Genomic DNA, 17,698 nt, shown 5'->3' on the forward strand with positions numbered 1-17,698 from the left:
CTCCCTCCCTGTGTGTGTGTGTGTGTGTGTGTGTGTGTGTGTGTTTGAAGCTGGCTTATGTCATACCCAGTATAACTCTGAATTCTACCCAACCAGTGGCATCTCCAACTTAACTCAGTCTCGCTTGTGATTGTCAAAGCCAAGAAGGAAGTAGCTGGTGTGCAAGTCACAGCAGCTGACATTTGAGCTGCCCTTGTACCTCTTACTCATTCACAGTAAAGAAAACCAAACGTGTGTGTGTCTCACCCCCACCCCCACCCCCAAGTCTGGGTGAGTCAGAAGCATCCTATGGAGCCAGATTTCAGCGCAATCAAGAATCTTCTTCCAGAAATTACTTCCCTGTTGACTGTTAAAAGACACAGCCAAAACGGAGTCACTTTGCTAAGCCATGTCACCAAAACAATAAGTAACCTAATTGGAGTTTCATCTTCCCCAGTAGTAGAATTTTAAACCAATCAGTCTGAAATGTCCTAGTCAGCACTAGTAAAGTGACCTGCCTGATAAAACCTGCCTTCCCCTAAGGAAAGGTATCCTTGCCTGAAATAATCCACTATTTTAATGTTTTAGTTCCACCCTCTTTCTGCCTTTAGAAACCTTCCATTTTGTACAACTCATCTAACCCCTTCTAGTTGCTAGCCGGGAAGCTGCCAAGTTCATGACATAAACCCAATGAAATGTGCACATTTACTCCGGAAATTGTGCTCTTTAGCGTGACCAAGACCAGGATTCCTTGAGGAGGAATCTCAACCTCTCAAAACTGGTAACAGTTGGAGCAAACGGCAGACCCCAATGTTTTAGAAATGTATAAACTTAGAAATAACCAAGAGGTTTGGATTTTGGGGGTTTTTTGGTGGGGGTGGGGGAGGAACAGGGGAGTTTAAGCAAGAACACCTGACAACCAAAATAAAGTGGGGGGTAAAAAGCAACACTTTGGAAGCCTAGAGGTCAAGGTTGTATCATCTGAACCAAAACAAATTAAAAAAAAAAAAAGGAAGCCACAAGTGATATGAGTTTTAAATAAACACCTTGTATCTCCAGATTCCAGAACACCAATCCTCTCCCCAAGGAGCCAGTGCAATCAAAGTCACATACAGTACTAAAAATGCTGGTTTGACCCAAACCTGCTGATTGACCTGTGATCGGTTCCAAAAGCCATCAATGTGTAGTGAAGCAATAGCAAATGATTGACCTGTACTGAAGACTTGACAATGGAGGGAGCAAGATTGATACTTCAATATTGCTCTAACAATATTTCCACAGCCCTGCCAGCCCTGTGGGATGATAAACAGATTCTGCCAAGAGTAATAAGGTTACTCCCCAAATCCTATACGTATAGGAAATAAAGTGCCAGGGGAGCAGACATACTGAGACAGAGGTGTCATAAAGCTTGAGTTAGGAAAGAGATTAATGTTACAGAGCCATAGAACAAAGCATTCCAGGGAACCCAAGCTGACGGCCTGTCTCCCTGTTATTGGGAGCTTGTAACGTACAAAGAAACATAAGCGGTAACAAGCAACTCGACGCTGGAAACAGTGAACTACTTGCCTTAAAGTAAGGATTTCACTCTTGTGGTATGAAAGTATTATATAAGCTGGCTTGCAAAGGATCACAAAAGTGTTCTCTTCAATCGGAAGAGACGGATAGCTTCCTGCTCTTGATTCTGAACTCTCTAACTCTGAGTAACCAAAACAAATTCTGGAGAAAAAATTCAACATGTCTCTGTGGAAATATTCTCAGAAAAGAATCTTCCTGGGAAATCATATACGCGTGAGGTTTCTCCAACTCCCCCGTTTCCAGATACTTTGCTCAGCCGCCTGTCACCATGTGCCGGCTCCACCTCCCTTCTCTGAAGCTTAGCATTTGATCAGCTGGACACCCCCATGAGTTCTTGCTGTGCCAGGACCATTCCCTGCTCCCCCAGATTCTCCCCTTGACCTCCTGGCTGGCTGCTGGGGGGTGATTGAGGTTATTACAGTGCTCCAAAAGTACCTTTCTATGCAGCACACTGTGAGACCAGCCTCTGGCCATGTGATCTCATTGCATCATTTCGATTTCGCTGCCCCTCCCTCTTCCATGGCCTGTCCAAAACCAAAAATATCAAAAAGAGAGGATGGAAGGGAAACAGAAGGAATAGAGGACGGAGGGAGGGAGGGAGGGAGGGAAGAAGAGAATTATTAAAAACAAAACAAACAAACAAAAAACTCCTATACTTTCTCCTAGTATTTGTATGAAAAAAAAAATTTTTTTTTATATTTGGATTTTAATTCATTTGGAATATGCTTCTGAGTGTGGTATAAAACAAAAATCCAAAATAATGTAATGGTGGAATTCCTATCCTATTCCCATCTTCAATGGCAATCTCCTAATGTCTCATTATTATGATATTTGCAGTGGTTTCTGCCTTTATCAAAGCTTATTAATAATTTCCTTTAAAAGAGGAACGTCTAGCAAATTCTACCAATTCTCTTTTCATCTGATGAGATCATCATTTGCTTATTCTCCTTTAATTTATTAATATGTAAATTGCATTATTGGGTCTCCTAATGTTGAAATAACATTATTTTCCTGGGAGTTATATTTCTCAATTTTTTAATGCTTCCAATTTCTGATACAAAAAAATGATATTTTTATCTCACACTATTTAAGGAGATCTGAACATGAAACCTCATTATGTTAGTTACACAGAGTATGTTTTCATTTTGTTTCTCTCTAAAAAAAATGTACTCCAGTTGGTACTGCAGCAAGTGGCACCAGTATGTAACTTACTTTCCTGAGACTTCTGTCCATTTCCATTCAGTTGAAGGTCATCTTTTAATGCAGCCAGCATGTTATTAAGCAGCTTCCCTGTGCCAGGTCCTGGGCTTGCTGTTGCAAGGGTTTCAAAATGCCCAAGAACCAGTCAGTCCTCAATCCACTGAAGCAACACAAATCATCCCAGTCTCATCTTTTTAATCTATAAATGCAGAGAGAAGCCACGTTTTATGCCACCTAATTCACAAACGGCACAGTGTCAAATGTTTTAACAGGGGCCACAATTTGTGTTTATGTATATGGACATCTCTGGGTATCGTCCATGCATATTATCACATATCATTGGGTGATTAATAAATTATTTTTAAATAAAGTTGATAATGATGATAGGGTTAAAGAATAATGAGAACTGATAGCCCCAATCAATGTGCAACAACAGATGTACATAAGGTCACTTGGACCATCTTTATATTTTTGCTAATGACGTATGAAGTGTTTCAAAACATCCTCAGTGACCTCTCAACCTGAACTTAGTTCTTGTTTTGACTCATTAGAATCACATCAGGTTTTTTTTTTTCTGTCAAGTTTTCAAATAACATTAACTGCTCCTTTCTGACCTGTCAATAATTGATGAAGAAATTTCCTATATTTACTGAAAACATATCTAACTTATATGAATACATAATTTATGAATCGAATATAATTTTTCAGGCCCATTATTTGTGAAAACTTTTGGTAACCTCTCAATATGTATAAATAAAAAAGGAATGGTCTCTTATATAGATCTTTTCTATAAGCCAACTGGAAATTAAATGAATAACATTAGAATGATATTGGAGAGTATGAAATAAGGACATTACATTTTTTTAAAGTCATTTTATTTCCTAGGTACATCACTAACTTCCTAGTATTTTAATAACTATTTGTCAGAATGGTGGGAAGGGTGAAATGTAAGAATCATCATTTTTAAAAGCAGTAGACACTGCTTTTTCAAAAGCAGATGTTAAAGGTAACACATGATATGCGATGCTGAGCTATGCAACTTTTGAGAAAACAGAATTTGTTGAACAGAATTGTAAAAAAAAAATAATTGAGAAATCATTACTTAATATGCCCAGGAGACTTGCAATCATTTTGAAATTTTTACTGAATATATGGTTTCCAGAACTTTTTAAACTAAGGATCATTTTGTATAAAAAAAGTAAGAATAATATTTTGCTTACAATGCAAAATCAAGTTTCAGCTAAAAAAATGAAGTCCATTAAAAACATCAGCAACAACAAAGGCAAAAATTCCAAATACTTCCTTGGCAGTTCTAATAAAAGAATGTATTTTTGTTTTGTTTTGTTTTGTTTTTACATTTTTTCTAGTGTTTTCGTTCTCTCAAAAGGAAGATGATTAAAGAGACTCGGGTATCTGAGCGAACTATTAGGGGGTTATAAAGAAAATGTAATCAGACAACAGTAAGAAGAATAAAGATTTCTCTTTTCTATTTCTCTTTTCAAATTGTCATTTCTCCATAATTATCTTTTCCAATTGGTAACTGATAGAGAGGAATTGGAATAGGTATTTTCAAAATGTCAGATTCCCTTAGTTTCCAAATAACTATCTGCTTTTAAAATAGGTGCTTTTTTTTAATTGGTTGGTTTTGAATTGATTGACTTGGTTCTTTAAAAAAAGAAGAAAAGTACACTCTTTTTGAAAAAGAATTTTAATACAAATGTACAGGTAGTAAAATGTGAATGTCCTCCTGAGCCTCTAATTCATTTCTATTCCCACTTCTCAGCGCTTACCCAGCTTTGCAGTTTTGGTACGGATCCTTCCAGGTCCTTTTCTGCCAGATATAGTTTTTCTTGTCAATAGAAATACATGCTTATTTTCAACCTTGTTCTACCACTTTGGTTTTTTTTTTTTTTTAATATGCCAAGTTTGCCCCACTGGGAAGACCTGGGCCTGAGATGTGACTCCTGGTCTGTCTGGCTCTACAACGTCCTTTGTTTCCAATGTACAATCACCAAGAACACAGACCAACTTGGGAAGATGGGTCTGGTGGTATTGTACAGTTATATGACACCAGTTTAATTTTTGCTTCAATCAAGACATTGTTGCTTAGAGACTTGTAAATATCCAACCAGGAAATAAATTTTGTACATCAACTCACGAGACCATATGCATATATCAATTGTGAAAATTATGAAATCTATGTTGCAACATGGAGAAGAAATTGTGGTGAAATCTTAAACGGAAATAAAAATGGTCTCTTCTGGTGATTCTTAGCAGAACAAGAGAGTTTTGCAGCAAATCTAAATTTATATCTTCATCTCCTCTACGAAACTACCGCCTGGTTTAAATGGCAATCACCCCCTTTACAAAAAAATATATCAAGTCCTGTCTCCCTGGGGAGAGACAACGAAAGCCTCCTAGAAACTCTAAAGTTACTAGGCAATTACTGATTATTATTTTCCTACAGGTGATGGGAAATTGTTATGGGTTGAACTGTGTCCTCCAAAAAATTATGTTGACACCCTAACCCCTGGTACCCGTGAATGTGACCTTATTTGGAAATGTGGTCTTTCCAGATGTCATCAAGTTAAGAAGAGGTCATTAGGATGGGCCCTAATCCAATATGACCAGTGTCTTTATTAGAAGAGGGAAATTTGGACACAGAGACACACAAAAAGAACATCATGTGAAGACACAAGAGGGAAGATGGAGCTATGCTGCTGCAAGCCAGGGGGCGCCGCGCGCACCAGAAGCGGGAAGAGGCCAGGGAGGGGCCTCCCCTCGAGGCTTCAGCATCACAGCCCTGCCGACGCCTGGAGCTTGGACTTCTGGCCTCTAGAACTGTGAGAATAAATTTTTGTTGTTTTGAGCCATCCAAATTTTGGACCTTTGATATGGCAGTCCTAGGAAACTAATACAGAAATCATTAAAGATTTGTTTAAGAGGAGAGAGGGAGAAAGACTCACATTTATTGAGAACTAACCTATGATGCTGTTCCAGGGTCGGTGCTAACATGCTTTACATGTTTTATTTAATTCTAACAGCTATGGGAAGAAGGCATTTTACAGACGAAGCTCAGAAGCTAAGTAATAATATGCTGAAATCCCCTCAGCTGGAAAGGCCTGCGGCTAAGGCTCTATATCCTCCAAGGACAGAACGTTGGTCTGAGAAGACCTGAGTCGGCAGATTTGCAGCCACTGGTGTTAAACATCAGTTACCACGCAACCTTTACCCAGGTGAACCAGACCTTCATGGGCTCCCTGGAAGGTACGTCAGCATCTCTCGACTGCCAAATGTTACTGCGTATAGCACTGAAGCTTCAGAATTTGCCAGCTACTGCTTAAATCCTGTAAGTTTTTAACCAAAAAGTTAACTATAATGCTGAAACTGTGAATAAATAATCTCATCGATGTACTTATAGACCTTGATATTGAAAGGGAGAAGTAAAACATGGTATGGTGTACTAGGGTGAATGATTCTTTCTCCAGCAAATACCAATCACAGACAATATCCTGGAATTGATAGGATAGGTCGGTAGGTAAATAGAGATGAGCAGGAGAAGGAGAAACTTAGCCCCGGTTACAAAGCCCCTTGTTGCAGCTCCTGCTTCGGTCAAGACCCCTGGCAGCTGTCCAGCAGGACTCCAGGCTTACACATACCTCTAGATCCAAGAGATATGTTATTAAAAGTCAGAGACGGGAGGAACACATCCTGTTTGTCAGGACCACCAATACCTACTTACTAGCCCAACAGGGTTCCAGGTTTACACATATCCCTACTGGATGTGTTTACACATGCCCCTAAATCAAAGAAATGCATTGATGAATGCCAGAGAAGGGAAGACTCTCCCTGAAGGGGAGAAAGAAATGAGAAGGGAGAAGCGGAGACAATTCTACCCATAGGGATAAAAACCCCCACACAATGTAAGGCGAGGCTGCCTCCCTCTCTTGGATCAGCTCACCCATGTCTCAGAGAGTACTCTCTGCTGCTAATAAATTTCTGGTTGTTTTATTCTGCACAAAATTCTGTCTCTTGACTGAATTCTTTCCTTCAGGAAGATAAGAACTGAGGTACAATGTCATTTGTACCTCAATGAAGAGAGATACTCACTTCATTTTGGGTTTTCAAAGGTTAGATTCGACCTTCCAACTCTCCCAAGGCTTCAGCAACTGCTAGCTGGTCAATGACAAGCTGGTTTCCAGGATATGAGAGCCCAGTGCACTAATATAATAGTTTATAAAGTCAATATGTTGTGTATGTAAGAATTGAGACTCTGGAACCAGAATGGCTGGGTTCTAATGTGCTGGACAGGTGGGCAGCGGGCTGGGTTTCGGGGCCCTTGCATCCTTCTGCAGGGCACAAGCTACACACACAACCCTGCATGGCAGCCCCATAGGTAAGGCTCCACCTCCCCTGACTACATATGGGTGCTAGTGTTCACGTCACACTAACGCCCAGAACATACAAGAGGAAACAAAACAATCTGTGAGTTCAGAACCATTCAGTAGATTTGATACTCATGATATTGCTAATGAAATCATGCATCTGACCCCCCAAAAAGGAACACAGGAACTGTAGGTATTACACAACCACCTCAGCTTTCCTCAAGTGGCACCGCTTAGGGAGAAAAGGCAGGCCTGCAGCAGCATGGCTCTGGGATTTAATCAGCGTCGCCCCTCGCACACTCATCTAATTCCACTCAGCAAGCAGTGGTCGGAACATGACACCATGGATGTGGTTCGGGATATGTGTCTCCCCGAGGACTAATTAGAGAAGAAACCGCTCTCTGGGGCCCCATTAAATACCGTGCTCCCAGCAACCCAGGAGGCCCCCATGAATGCCTCCTGCACAAAAAAGGTCACATCCTGGTGTTGCCAGTCAGATCTGTGCAAGCTCTCATTGCTGTTCACGGTTATTGCCCTGATAATCGCTCCCCAGAGGTCGGTCTGGCTACAACCGAGAATATCTGAGCGCAGTAATTTGCAAGATTTATGGAAAACAATTTTTCAGAAATGTGCTCTCAGTTTTCATTGGGCAAATTCCTCTTTCTCTGGTAAGTGCTGCAGCATATGGAGGAGGTAACTGTTTTAATGGACAGCATAAAAGTAACGTTTTTCTTCCGAAGTTGATGATGTGCACTTAGGGCTTCTAATCGCCTTTTTTATGAGAGCAAGTGTTCAGAGCAAATTAAAAGGGAAAGGGGAAAGCTGTGATCTTCCAACCTGGCTATCTCCCCAGCTCTGTACGCATCATTTCACAGATGCATAACACCCGCCGCCCTGGTGCTCCCACTCCTGGGGAGGAAACGTTTATTGAATTTCTCTACACCAGGTTTTAGCCTCCTACCTATCTCTCGTGTTCTATACAATGAATCCATTCCTTTCCAAGATTTAACACAATACCATGAAAATGGCCACGGGCAGTCTTTCTAGTCTCTGGGAAGAAAGATTAACGGTAGAAATGATCACCTAATGAGAAGTCAGGGAAATAATACAGTGCAGGTAAACATTACCCACGTGAATGTGTGGTTACTCTGTAATCGTTAACAAACGCCACCACTATTACATTTTTTTCTTTTATGACATGAAAGAACAACAAAGGGGGTCTTAGACTCAGCCATCTAACCATTTGAAGTTAGAGTAACAGCAATACAATTCATTCGTGTGTTCAGGCACATCCATCTATCAAGCACCCACTAGGTTTTACACATTTATATTTTTATTATATCTCCACACGTAACCCACAATATCACTTACACATGCACTAGGTGGCCTTTCTCTGTTCTCCTGTAATGCCTTCTCTGTGTCTCTACAATGCAGCTAGCAGCGGAAATTGCAACTACCTGATGATATGTTTGTCCTCTAAGTGGACAGTGGGGTGGGGGGTGGGGGGGTGATGACACATCCTGTTCTCTGAATACTCAGCATCTGGACCAGGTGTTGAGGAATAAATGACAACTTGTGTTCAACAAAAAAATAACACCTCACATGATAGCAAAATAAACTCTCTTCTCCCAAGGCCTATTCTGAGAGCCAACGGCGAAGGCTGGACACTTCGGAGGAATTATCAAGTTAAAAGAACATGCTCTTCCTTTAAAAGTAAACTATCCGAGGGCTCTTTAAAGGCTGCTATTAAGATTTTTTTTTTTAAAGGAGCTGTAGGAACTGTAGGAACGGAAGGAACTCAAGAGATCACCTGGGAGACTCTGCCCTCCCCTACATGTAGCAAGATAGAGGTTATGAAACCTGCTTAAAATCATGCAAATTGTTGGTGACTGAGTCATAAGTCACAGGATGCCCCCCAGTCTACACGCCTTGAAAGACAAAGCTGACGAGCTGTGCAAGACACCCCTTGAGCGCTAACTTTTGCTTTCATAAAAGCAACTCTGTGTTGCAACCAGAAGAAACATCTCCGGAGTCTTGTGCTGCTGCCCCTCAGCTTTGACCTTGTACACACGTACGTGTACACACACACACACACACACACACACACACACACTACAAACATCACTTCTCCAGGAAGCCTTTCATCAGTATTCACTCACCCCCAGGCCAGATCCAACTCCCCATTATATACGAGCAGGGCTCCCTGTAGTCCTGCTTCACAGAGCTTATTACAATTTGAACTTACATTATTTGTGGGGCTGTTTAATTACCATCTGTGAGATGTCTCCTCTGTTAGATTCACAGGTCATAAAGGGTGTCTCCAGGGATAAGACACATTCTAAAATCACAGCCTACCCCATCATTTCTTTATCATTCCAACCTGGGAGTAGAGGCAGATCAGTGTAATAATTGTCATCACCTATTTCTTTGTGGGTGTGAGTCCTTCCAACTCAGTTCAAGACCCCCTCCTCCTCCAGGGTTCCAGGAGCCCGAGGGTGTGTCTGCCGTGTGCTCACGCTTAGCCCCGTCAGCCCTCCTTGGACATCTCACTCTTTCTCCCTGGTGGGTGCCGGCTCTCTGCAGCAACATGCTGCTGAGGCCTCTAAGGTGCCTCAAGCCCCCCTGGGTGTTGTCATACCTGATGTGTGGGTCCCAGTTAGAGATTGTACTCAAACTGCTCTTTCAGCTTTACTCCCAGCCTCTGCTCCCTAGGGCTGGAGACTGGTGTCCCTCAGGGTCAGTAGAAAAGACAAACATCTCTCCCCTGTGTTTGGGAGGAAAGGCTCAGGCCAAGCTGGGCATCTTGGTGCCCCTCAGCCTTGGAACGAATTCTCTGCCAGAGCCTCCATGGTGGCTCATATCAACAGACCCTGGATGGCTTACAAAATGGGCCTTCCTGTTGCCCCAGGCCTGTGTGCATGTAAGGGAACAGGACTAAGCCTCAAGCTTGGACCCTTGCCCAGTTCAGAGCAAGTGGCTGAATGCGGTGCCTGTGACAGAAAAGGACCAGCCCGTCTAGCCTCTGTCCTGGCCTGGAGGGGAACAGGCCATCCTCCTCCATCCACTCATGCAGCAGCAATACAGCACTTAGGAGCAAGGATTTCCCGGAACAGCCTGTGCACAGGCACGGAAAATTACAGCCAAGGCCACTTCATGGCTTACAAAGCTTGGCAGCATCACGAAGGATGACTCCTGGGACAGGCAGGCGTGGAGCAGAAGCCATCCGCTAAGGACTCACACACGACCGGTTTGGATCTTGGCTCTGACACTTGCCATGTGCGTGAGCTTAGGAAAGTTTCTTAGCCTCCATGAACCATGGGGTCCTCATCCATACACCACAACCATCTCTATCTCTCAGGAATGTTTATGAAAATTAAACAAAACCAGGCTGGATAATCATTCAGCAGAGCGCTTGGGACATAACAGATGCTCCCTAAATAGTCATTCCTTTTCCTGTGACTTTTTATCTGTTCTGATTTTTAAAATCATTCCTTCTTCCACTGGCTTTGGTTTAAAATTTTTCCTTAAAAATGTATATTTCATTACGTATTAGTTAAAATTCTACTGTGCTTCAAGAGTTTATTATTGCCTCATTAAATCCAAGAAATTAGGCTCATTATCACACTCATTAATTAGCTATTTCCTGGATTCATTCCTTCTGATGTAGGGGGGCACTGATTTCCCCCACTTTGAAAATGGCTTCTAGTTCAACAAGCCCATCTGAGGTGAAAGGATGGGAAACTAATATTTATGCATGACCTACTATGTGCCAAGGTAACAGGAAATCTTGGCAGCTAATGGCTTGGGCTGTGGAGCCAAGATGCCTAGGTATAAGTCCAGAATCTTCTCCTTAGCGAGCTGTGTAATTTGGGCAGGTAACACTAATTCTTGGTGCCTGAGTTTTTAATCCACAAAATGGTGGTGAGTGTATCTACCTCATAGGATGCTGTGACAATGAAATGAGCTAATTAGAACAATGCATGATACAATAACTACTCAGTAAATACTGGCTATTGTTACTTTCCTGTGTCACATACAGCTTGATCTCACAGCAGCCTTTTGAGAGCTGTGTGTTTCTCTTCCGTGAATGAGAAACTCTGACTGGGAAACCAGAGCCCACAGCTAGCACACAGCACCCTGCCTTCCTGCCCAAGATTTTAGGAGCCCAAAGCGCTGACCTTTCCTCCACAGCCTGAAGCTTTCCAGGAGGCTGCAACTAGTTCTCGAGAAGTAGTAAAACAATCAACAAAACATTAATTATGGATGGATGGCACGTATGTTCTAAAGCACGGTTGTCTTAACTCTAGGTTAGACAAATGAGCTTTACAGCTACTTTTATTCCAGGTTAAATTATGGTTACATTCATGGTGACTGAACCCGGCAGCCCCCTGGCAGCCAAAGACTGCATCTTCAACCAAAAGCGACAGAGTTGTTTCAGGAAGTAAAAGGAGAAAAGGAACTCCTGTCTATTGTTGCCAATATGTTGTGCTAAGCATTTTACATTTGTCATTTAATTCTCTCGGCAAGGTAGGCACAATTTCCCTCATTTTCTAGAAGAGGAAATTAAAGCTCAGACAGGTTCTGTGACTTCTCCAAAGGTCAGGCAGCCAGTAAGTGTCAGAGGCGGCATGACAACACAAGTAGACACACCTCGCTCCAATGCCTTAGAAATAAATCACCTCTATAAATACCTGGCAGATCTTCATGGCATCCTCTCAGAGCCCTTACTTAAATCATAGGTAAGGTTTACCACGTGTGTATTGGGCACTAGGTTCTGTTCTAGGCACTTACATGTAATATTTCATTTAATTCCCCTCACACACAGTCTTAGGAGGTGGGTGCTATTGTTACTCCAGCTCACGAAAGAGGAAGCAGGCCTTCAGGAGTTAATAGCTTGATTCATGTCACATCTCCTGGAGGTGTAGCCAGGTGTGACCAGGTGATTTCAGGGTGTGTGATCTTAAACACTAGGCTTTGTCCCATGAAAAGAGGTTATGAACGTGGAAAGTCAACTCAGTCTTCCTTCTCCAGCAGCATGCTAGGTTAGAAGGAGCACGGGACTGAGGACAATCCACCTGGGAGCTAAGCCTGACTCTTAAGCTGTGAACGTTGAGACAATTAATTGCTCTAGGACTCGGTTTCCTTATCTGTAAACTAGAGAGGCTGAACTTGGGTTTATTCCAGTGCTAGAATTTTAGATGTACAGATATCACAGTATGAATGACATAAGCAAATCAATAGAGAAAATTTCATTTGGCCATAAATACTCTTCCTCATCAAAGAGGCCATTTAAGACTCTAAAGCAGTTAGTTAACATTTACCTGAGCAAGGCACTTGCTTTAAAATTCATATTTTCCCACCCTGGAGAATGCACTTAATATTTTAATTTAGAATTAACATTCCATCCATGTGAGAATGAAACTTCAGTATATATAATGCAGATTTTTACTGTCTGGGATGGATGGAGAGATAGAATATAGATGATAGATAGATAGACATAACATTGGAGCCAGGTATGTCTACCTGTGTTGTCATGCCATCTCTGACACTAACTGGCTGCCTGACCTTAGGAGAAGTCACAGAACCTGTTTGAGCTTTAATTTCCTCTTCTAGAAAATGAGGGGAAATAAAGCCTACCTTGGCGAGAGAATTAAATAACAAACGTAAAATACTTAGCACAACATATTGGCACTCAATAGACAGGAATTCCTTTACCTAATTATGCATGCTAATTAAAATAGGCACGCATACACATACATCATCCTTAATTTTAAAAATTCAAAGACTCACAGAAAACAAACAAAAAAAAGGACTACAAAGGAACAATCCAAGAGTGAACCAAAAGATGGCTGTCTCAGGGGCATCCACCAAAACTTAAATGAAACTCAAATGTGTCCTCCGTGGGGGCAGGGACAAGGAAGGGGATGAAGAAGTCACAGTCAAGTTGCAGAATGCTGCAAATCCACTTAGAGTTGTTTACTGACTTCCTCCCCACCCCCTTGTCCCAAGCTTCAGGAAACATAACAGAGCTCTAAGCTCTCATTTTCTCCTGAGTGGACTCTCCCATGGGAATTCATGTTGTAATTCACTAATGTCCCCGTTGCCAACTTTAGCCACTTAAAGTCATGGAAATCTGCAAAGGAAATGTTTGTGCTACTTCCCATACAGGCTGACAAAGAGCAGCCCTTGGACACATTTAGAAGAGTCATCAGAAATGCTTTCTCGTGACCTCACACAGCCCCTAGGGACACAGGAAGACAGCAGGGACAAGGCCTCCCTAACAGGTCAGGGCAAATGTCAAGAAAGGGTGCCAGAAAACCTAACAGGCAGATTCCATCCTTTCTTTAAAAAAAAATTTTTATTAATTTTATTGGGGTGACATTGGTTAGTAAAATTACATAGGTTTCAAGTGTACATTCCTATAACAGATCAGCTCTCTATTGCATTGTGTGTTTGCCACCCAGGATCAGTTATCTCTTTTTTTTCAGTTGAACTTTTTATTTTGAGACAACTGTAAATGTGCATGCAGCTATAAAACATAATACAGGGCCAGCCGAGTGGCGCAATGGTTAAGAGCTGGCTTGGGATGCCAGAGGGCCCAGTTCGGATCCCACATATGAGGGCCAGTGACACTGCTCTCCACAGCTAAGATGCTGAACAACAGCTCAACCTGGAGCTGGGCTGCCATGAGTCACCAGTGATGGCATAGGCTGCAGCCCCTGCTGCAGGGGGTTGCCATGGGCTACCGTGTGTAGCCAGCAGCCAGCGTGAGCGGCCCTCAAGCCGCCATGAGCTGCCATCCAGAAGCCAGAGACTGATCTGCCTCGCCCGGGAAAAGCGCAATAATGCCAACTTGGGCCAGTGAAGCAACGTCCTCTACAACTAGACGGAAGAATAAAAAGGACAGCAACTTGTCTGTTCCCCTTCCCCAATTCCCCAGCGCTGTTTCCATCCCCCAATTCCCCAGTAAAAATCTTTTTTAAAAAAAACATAATACAGAGCGATCCTGTTTGGCATTTCCCCACTTTCCCCAGTGGTAACATCTTGTAAAACTATACGACAAATTCCAACAAGGGTATCGATGATGCAGACGAGATACAGCATAGCAACCTCACCACAAGGGTCCCTCATGGGGCCTTCGACAGCTATATCCACCTCCCTCCCTCCTTAACCCCTGACAGCCATTAATCTGTTCTCTTTTTCTGTAAGTTTATCAGTACAGACGTTATATGAATGGAATCATACAGTATTTAATCTTTGAGGATTATATGCTTATTTGCCATCTTTATATCTTCTTTGGTGAAATGTCCCTTCATATCTCTTGCACATGTTCTAATTGGATCCTTTGCTTTTTTTACCATTGAATTTTGAAAGTTCTTTATATATTCTAGATACTACTCCTTTGCCAGATATATAGTTTGCAAATATTTTCTCCTACCCTGAGCTTGTCTTTTCATCCTCTTAACAGAGTCTTTTAAAGAACATAAGTTTTAATTTTGATGGAGTATAATCTATCAACTTTTCCTCTCCAGGATTCAGCTTTTAGTGTCAAGTCTAAGAACTTTGCCTAGCCCTAGATCCTGAAGGTTTTCTCCTACTTTTTCCTTAAAATGTTATAATTTTTTATTTTACACTTAAGTCTGTGATCTATTTTGATTTGATTTTTATATAAGGGGAAAGGCGTAGGTCAACGTTCATTATTTTGCCTATGGATATCCAGTTCCTCCAGCACCATTTGTTGAAAAGACTACCTTTCCTCCATTGAATGCTTTTATATCTTTGTCAAAGATCAGTTGGGCATATTTATCTGGATCTTGTTTCTGGGTTCTCTATCCTGTTCTATTAATCAATTGTCTAGCTTTCAATCAGAACTGCAGTCTTGATTACTATAGCTACATAATAAGTCTTGAAATCGGGTAGATTGATTCCTCTTTCTTTATTCTTTTTCAAAAATGTTTTAGCTGTTCTAGTTCCTTTACCTTTTCGCATAAATTTTGGAACAATCTTGTCTATATATCTACAAAAGAAAAAAATCTTGCTATTATTTTTATAGGAGTTACACTAAACCTATACATGAATTTGGGGAGAATTGTCATCTTTGCTATGCTAAGTTCTCCAATCCAGGAACACGGGATGCCTTCCATTTATTTAGGTCTGCTTTGATTCCTTTCATCAACTTTCTGTAGTTTTCAGCATATAAATCTTATACATGTTTTGTTAGATTTACTCATACACCTAAGTATTTCCCTTTTTTTTTTAACAGCAACTGTAAATGGTGTTGTATTTTAAATTTCAGTGTCTATATGTTTATGGCTGGCATAGAGAAATTTAATTGATTTTTTTGCAATTAATTATGCTGTTACCTTTAATTGGGGATGAGTACTCTTCCAATCATGTCACCTAGAGATCATTTCGTCCACTGCTCTGGCTGCCAGTCTCTTGTCTCTCTCTTCAGCAATGGTGAGGCGGATACCCTTTCCACGGGGAAGAGAAATCCATGGTTCGTTGCTTTTGCCAATAACAAAAATGTTGGAGAGCCAGGTGGCATCCAGGTTGCCACTGGCATCTTTCACATGAACCAGGGTGTCTCTCTCTGTTGGTGATCATACCAATCCTTCCCAGGTTGGCACCTCCAGTCATCACGTACAGTTTACCAGTGTCAAACTTGAGAAAATCAGTAATTTTGCTAATCTCCAAATCAACCTGATTGGTGGTGTTCACTTTGATGAGGGAACCAGGGTACCCGATGGTGCGAGCAGTGTGGGTCACCAGGTGACAGATTCCTTTTGTGCCCACAAAGATCCTTCTCACTTTACACAACTTGTACTTGGCCTCCTCAGGTGAAAGCTGATGAACAGCAAAGTGACCCTTGGTGTCGTAAATCAGACATAAATTCTCTCCAGCCTTGTCGATGCTGATGACATCCATCAAACCAGCAGAGGAGGTTACATCAGTTCAGACCTAGCCATTGATCTTAATAAACCGCTGCGTGCAGACCTTCTTTATTTCATCTCCTGTTAGGGCATACTTCAGTCTGTTCCTTAGGATGATGATGAGAGGGAGACATTCCCTCAGCTTGTGGTGATCGGTGGATGGATGAGGAGCAAACACACTGGTCAGTTTATCCAGCATCCAATGCTTTGGAGCCACTACACACTTCAGATAATTCCTGGGACCACGATCTATGGCTGCACTGGGCATGGAAAGAGCAGAAATTCAATCGACTTTTGTGTGTTTATCGTGTATCCTGTGACTTCGGTATGCCTTTTATTTCTTTTTCTTGCCTTATTATCATGGTCAGAATTTCCAGCAATATAATTGAGTAAGAGTGACAAAATGGGTATCTTTGCCTGGTTGGAAGCCTAGAAAAATGAGCACTGGGAGGAAGAACCTGCCTGTTCTCAAACACTGTATATTCTAGGGCAAAAGAATATTTGTTTCTAAAGAACCAGCACTCTTTTTCAACATAATTATTCCTCAGCAGTAGAAAAGCAATGCTTTCACAGCTAGCAAGCCCAGGGGCAGTTGGGAAAGACTGTTCCAGTGCTGCGCCCCACCCAGGCACCTCCTCACCCTTGTGTTCTGCAGGCCCAGGCCCTGCAACTCCTCCCAGGTACAGGAGGCAGTCCCCTTCCCAGGAAACTGTTAATCATAGTCACCTGGGGGGAAGGAGGGACTGGAGGTGAGGCTGCTCTTCTTTTGTTTGAATGATTTAATGTCTTAAAGTGAGGCTGTATTCTTATATTACTTATAATAAAAAGAGAAAATAAATTTACTTTAAAAACAAACCTCTAGCTTATCGTCTCAGAGTGAGGCTCTTTGTCTTCCTGAGTAAACAGCCACTAGAAAAACCATTTGGCAGTTTTTGATAAATGTACATTTACCGTACAATCCAGCAATTCCACTCCTAGGCATTTATCCAAGGGAAATGAAAACATACATCCACACAATGAGCTGGATAATATCCAAATGTCAAATAATAGATGAGTAAACAAATTGTAGCATATATGGAAAACTATTTTAAAAAAAAAAGGGGGGCCGGCCGAGTGGCGCGATGGTTAAGAGCTGGCTTGGGACGCCAGGGGGCCCCGGTTTGGATCCCATGTATGAGGATCAGTGACACTGCCCTCTACAGTTAAGATGCTGAACAACAACTCAACCTAGAGCTGGGCTGCCATGAGTCGCCAGCGACGGCGTAGGCTGCAGCCCCTGCTGCAGTGGGTTGCCATGGGCTACCGTGTGTAGCCAGCAGCCAGTGTGAGCGGCCAGCAGCCGCAGTGAGCAGCTGTCCAGAAGCCGGCGACTGATCTGCCTCGCCCGGGAAGAGCGCAATGATAGTGCCAACTTGGGCCAGTGAAGCAAGGTCCTCCACAACTAGACTGAAGAACAAAAGGACAGCAACTTGTCTGTTCCCCTTCCCCGATTCCCCAACGCTATTCCCCTCCCCCAATTCCCCAATAAAATCTTTAAAACAAACCAAAAATAAGAGTTAGAAAGAGACTGGTTATAATTTATACCTCTGATGAATGTCAATATTGAATTTAAGAGACCATCTCAAT

The 17,698-nt window shown here is 42.1% G+C and overlaps 1 pseudogene; it reads right to left on the reverse strand.

Annotated features, from left to right (window-relative positions):
• Window positions 1-15,508: 15,508 nt before the first annotated feature.
• LOC109394187 (40S ribosomal protein S4, X isoform-like) lies at window positions 15,509-16,340 on the reverse strand (annotated as a pseudogene).
• Between the last annotated feature and the right edge of the window lie 1,358 nt (window positions 16,341-17,698).

This window comes from Hipposideros armiger, unplaced genomic scaffold (genome assembly GCF_001890085.2).
Source record: "Hipposideros armiger isolate ML-2016 unplaced genomic scaffold, ASM189008v1 scaffold_415, whole genome shotgun sequence".
In the NCBI taxonomy this organism is placed as follows: Eukaryota; Metazoa; Chordata; class Mammalia; order Chiroptera; family Hipposideridae; genus Hipposideros; species Hipposideros armiger.